A 5,889-nucleotide genomic window follows, 5' to 3' on the forward strand; every position below is an offset into this window, starting at 1 on the left:
TTTTGTCTGGTTGTAGAAAGAGAAATAATGGTAAATAAGTTAAGTTTCAATGCTCAGCACCCAAAGGAAATGCTGACTTCAAATCATTATATCTTGTGCTTGGTGTTCTTGCTGTATAACAAAAAATTATCTCAAGATAAAAAAGTTCCAAAGTATTTTAGATTAAAAAAAAAAAACAACAATGAACCAAACCCATAAAAACGGAGTCAGTTTCATCATAAATCACAAGCAGAATATGATTATTCTTTGTATTGAAAAGAATAATCCTTTTCCATGCATATAATCAAAACCAGATCTTCAAAAATCTCATCTACAGCATAGCTGTGGGGGATATAGATGGAAGGATATCTCAAATCTTCAGATGTCATAATTCTAGAAAAAAAGTTTCAAAAACTATTTTGGTTCCTGCTGTACAAAAGTGAATATGCTGCAGCCTACTAGCTGGAGAGATCTTAGAGAGGAAGAAAACATGACCATCAATCTGCTTAGGAAGAGAAAAGATAAGAATAGAGACGTGTCAGTGAGAGCTTAACCCAGAGAACTGGAAGAGGAAGATCAGCATCCATCTGTTAAGAGAAAAGTACTTGGGATCAACCTTAGGACCAATCCTCAGAAACTTTCAGTTTGACAATCTTTTCTCCAGGCCATAAGGTATTTAAGTCACAAAAGGGAGCCTGACTTTGCCTGCTTTGAGTGAGCACCTCATGCTGGGTGAAGACTTCTCTAATCTAATGCCTCAGGGTCTAAATCTTTAAACAAGTAAGAAATAACTAGCCAGCAGCCTGGTACCAGGTCCAGTAACTGGTCTGAAGGCACCTGGATGATGTAGTACTGTCACCCTGAGTAAGTTTGCAGACAACACCAAGTTGGGCGGGAGTGTTGATCTGCTGGAGGGCAGGAAGGCTCTGCAGACAGGCTGGATCCATGGGCAGAGGCCAACGCTGTGAGGTTCAACAAGGCCAAGTGCCAAGTCCTGCACTTGGGTCACAACAATGCCCTGCAATGCTACAGGCTGGGGGCAGAGTGGCTGGAAAACTGCCCAGCAGAAAGGGACGTGAGGGTGCTGGTGGCAGCAGCTGAACATGAGCCAGGGTGTGCACAGGTGCCCAGGAAGACCAATGGCATCCTGGCCTTTGTCAGCAACAGGGGCAGCAGGACCAGGGCTGTGATTCTTCCCAGCACTTGTGAGGCTGCACCTTGAATGCAGTGTCTAGTTCTGTGCCCCTCAATTTAGGAAGGATGTTGAGATGCTGGATCATGTCCAGAGAGGGGCAACAAGGGCTGGTGAATGGTCTAGAGAGTAAGTCCTGTGAGGAGCATCTAAGGGAGCTGGAGTTGTTTAGCCTGGAGAAAATGAAGCTTGAGGGAGATCTCATTCCTCTCTACAACTCCCTGAAAGAAAGCTGTAGCCAGGTGGGGGTCAGTGTCTTCTCCCAGGCAACCAGTGACAGGATGAGGAATTGGATTCCCTTTCATCAGGGAGGTTTAGGTTGGACATCAAGAAGAATTTCTTCACAGAAAGGATGGTTAAGCATTGGACTGAGCTGACCAGTAGACTCTCCATCTCTGGAGTGTTCAAGAAACAGATAGACATCTCCCTTAGTGCTGTGGTTTAGTTGACCAAGGTGGTGTTCAGTCAAGATTGGACTTGATGATCTTGGAGGTCTTTTCCATCCTTAATGCTTCTATGATTCTATCATTCTGCGCTGTGATACATCAGTCAAACAGAACTGGCCGTTTTTCAAGAGGCTGATGCAGAAGGAGGCAGATGGCAAGGCTGGCTATGCAGCTCTAACTTTTCAGATCAGATAGTGCACCAAAAACCTCTCACTACATACAGCAGAAACTGCATATGTTTTAAGGATTTCATTCCATATGGTAAGAAGTCTCAGAGCATGTTTTACAAAACGTATAATTTTTGAGCCCAAATGAGGAAGCTTAGACCCCTGAATCCAGATATAAGCCTTAGCATCCTTCTTGACTAATCTAAACATAATACAAATCTTGGACACCTTGGTATTTCAATAACTGTAATGCAGAAATTATTTGTATAAGCTTTATATCACCTAACTCCTGTTCAATGGTGGTCTAGTTACAACTGTAGAAAGCTTAGGGTAGGCTGCAAACTTATCCAGGAAACATGATAAATCAGTTTACACTCAATACACTGCTGACCCAGTTGTGCTGTTATTAATAACCCAGTGTATTCAGGTTCAGCATTAGCCTGGGTGTTTGTGTATCACACAGCAGTCACAGATGTGCTTTCAGTGTATGAGCAGCAACATTCAGTGCCTCTTTATTTAGGATTGGTGCTGCTCTGAGCAGAAAATGCTAGGCATTTTTATTTTCTTATTCAGAAATTAAAAGTATGCTGAAGCACAGTATAATTACCTATTGATTTGACTACTTCCTATTAAAACAGAGTTTGTTTCCCATAAGCAAGATACCACTCATACTTGCAGTTTCTGCTCAACGGCTCTGAAATTATGCATGTCAGACTGAGCCCAGCAGGAGAGGACAAACTTTTATGCACTGGCTTTAATGTTGATAAAGCACTGAGCAGATGTTTGGCATTTTATTACATGTAAATAAGAATTAAGTCAGGACTTCCTAAATCATACTAGACACAGACATGACAGGGGGCCCTGCATCTGCCTGCCAGCTTGTGCCACTCTGCATGGCCTGGCTACCTCAGCTGGGGTCCAGCAGCAGCTACAGAAAGGTTCAGGTGTTTGAGGGCTCAGCCCATGTTTCTGTCACTAGCATTGGAGGAGACTGTGGCAGCTGAGCTCAGCCCAGAGTTTACCCAGAAGCAACTCAAAATACATATTCCCTAGATGTATATAAAACAGGCAAAAATCTTTTTTATTAAAGGCGTCATTTTCTCAACAGTTTACATACACACTGACAGTTGTATAAAACCCTATGCAGTTCCTCTGTCTTCTTCTTACATACATATTTAGGGAAAGTTTTGGGTTTTCTTTCTCTGACAAGTTAATGCTAAAGAAAATATGGCCTGGACTTTTCAGTGTAGGGAAGCAGTGCATACAGGAAATCTAGCCAAGCAGCCAAAGGTCACTCAGACAAGAGTTCAAGATGTCCAGGATTTCAAATCTAAGGCTGTGTAAAGGGGTTTTGTTTTGCTACCAAAATTATTTGCTACATGGGCCTTTGCCTATTTGCCCCAGAAACTTGGAGGCAAACTATGAATTAGTCACTATTAAACTTCAGCTCATACTCTACAATATCTCTTGGAGATAAGAAAGCAGGAGAGTGTAAGTGATGTACAAGGGATGAGAGGCAGAACAGCAGTTCTGCCATCCTGATGCACCTTTGGAGTACCAGTGTTTAATGCTGGCATATATGTAATGCTAATGACTGTTTTATGATGAAGATTTGGGCAAAAGACTAAAAGAGCTAGAGATCTTTTCCATTTAATTAACTACTGAGTCTGAGTTCTTCTCTAGCAATGTATCAGTGCTCCTGGAAGTGTTGCCCTGACACTTTTCCTTTGAGATCTTAATTTGTTTCCATGATGATAAGACATAAATCATCTAATATTGCTTTACACAGGATTAAACTGGGATGATCTCTTTTAAAAACAAACAAAAACAAACAATGAAGCAAAAAACCATCCAAGCCCCAAGCTGCATCAGGAGAAATGCTCTCTGATGCTTTGGCTTGTCTCTGTTCCCCACAGTTGCCAGACCAGGTTTAACAAAAGGCCTGATTCCTGCTTGGAAGCAGGCATCCATCACAGCATCAGGAGAATGCTTTCCATTGGGCAACACGAGGGGATATGGAAATCCCTGTTGGCAATCAGCAGATGGAGACATGCACTGACAGCAGACTCTCAGTTCCTCAGGTGTCAGCTCGAGGCTGTGCTGTATCTCTGGATAAGGCCCCAGAAGCAGTTTGTAGGAGCAAATTTTATTTCCTTCTCTCAAAAAAGTGTCATAGGGCTCACTTGTGCAATCCAACCCCTTCTCATGTGCTGAGGGAGGAATCCAGAGAGGTACCCAGCTGAATATGTGCTTGGGGAGATGTGGTTCGTTTCTAGCCAGGTCTCAAACAGCACAATGCTGTAATCTTTTCTACTTACTTTTTTAAGAAACATCTTTCTTTGCAAAGAAAGTACAAGTGGCCTCACTAAGAGAAACTCAATTACAGATAAGATAGGCATGATTACCAACTCTAGCACTCCCACTGAAGTGTTTTGTCCATTAATTACAATTGTAAGGTAAAGTAAGGACCATTTATCTGGTTTTGACAAAATTGCCTCAAGCTGCATTGGACCATCCTGTGGCATTGAGTTACTTCAATTAACTATGCTGCAGTTCAATTCAACTTCCTCCCTTGACTATATAAGTCACTCCTATTGGCCCCACAGTTGCCTCTTACCCGTGCTCAGTTAGTTCCCATGTAGAAATCCTTCTCTGATTCCAACTATCCCTGTGTCCTTTACAGCTTTTTCAAGTCTGCTAAAGTTCTTAAATGAGTTCAGTAAATCCATAACTCATTAGAGTATTCTGTTTGTTTCAAGTAGAAAAAGGAAAATCTCAAGGATGAAGTTTCTAAAATTCCTTTTTATTCAGTAGGAGAAAGCAAAAATTCAGAAATACTTAAACTTTTACTTTTTTATCTAACCATTTAATGGAAAAGGCATCATCATCTCTTTGAGCCAGAAATGGGCATCAGCAGCTTGTCTTAAGTAATTCTCTTGATGAGTACACTGAAATTATTTTTTTTCTGCTGCTCCTTCTCCTTGGTGACATGAATACTGACTTTCTTTCCTGAGTTACATTGTTGCACCAAGACTGACAGAGACATCTCTACTGCCCAGTGAAGAGTGACAGTCCAAAAGTGAGCAAGGACTATGTGAATCCTTTCAGATGGACTAATAGCTGTTTCCCACACCCTGGAAGTGTGCTGAATTCTCAGCTTTTATTTTAATTTTGGTGAACCTCCTTCCTCTAGCTGTGTGTTCAGAGTGATGCCTATCACTTCCCGACTCTTATTGAAAACATAGAATGGGCATCTAAGATGGGGAAGGGCTGGGATCTGCTGCTCGTGTCTGCTCATCCCTGTGACTTAAGGTCCTCAGCAGACGTGGGATTTAAGGAACAGCTCTAGTCTCAGTGTTTGTTTTCTTGTTGACTGTCTTGGGCAGCTATTGGGAAGCCCAGCTGGAGATATTTACTTTGTATGCACTGTACAAGCAGATAATGTGCCTTGTTTAACATATAGAGGCAAGCAGAGTAAACAGACACCTAAAACTTATGACCATAAAAAATCTAAGTCCTTTTGTGGATTAAATCCTTAAGAATTGATATACTTTTAAAATCCAATTCTCAGAATTCAGTTTTAAGAACAGCAAAATAATAGTGTTTATTTCTATTGTCAGTTGAATGATTTATTGAATTATGTCCCTAAATTATTAATTCAGGAAATTGCAAAAGGTGATGCCGGAAGGATCTCGTAGTATTAAAAAAAAAACAAAACAACAACAACAAAAAAAAGCAAACAAACAAAAAAAACCCCAAACAAAGAAAAAAAAAAAAAAAAAAAAAACACCAAAAGCATCAAACTGATTAGTATAAATTGATTAGTATATATATATATATATATATATATATATATATGTAGGTGTTCAATTTCTTATTTGGTGTCTCCTTGGACCCAACCACTTTATTTCATGCTCTTCTCAAGAACTAAGTATTAGAAAGGAATTTCAGAGCCTTTTTTAGTAATTAGGTTCCTAAATCAAGCAAGAATTATCCATGGTTTGTAAAGACAGGTAGGTAGAATCCTTTCTGTCTAATTTAGAATTCAAACCAAAACATTGTCCTGTCAATATTTCAGACACAGAACTCTGCAGGGCAATCTAAC

This window comes from Passer domesticus, chromosome 3 (assembly GCF_036417665.1).
Source record: "Passer domesticus isolate bPasDom1 chromosome 3, bPasDom1.hap1, whole genome shotgun sequence".
Lineage (NCBI taxonomy): Eukaryota > Metazoa > Chordata > Aves > Passeriformes > Passeridae > Passer > Passer domesticus.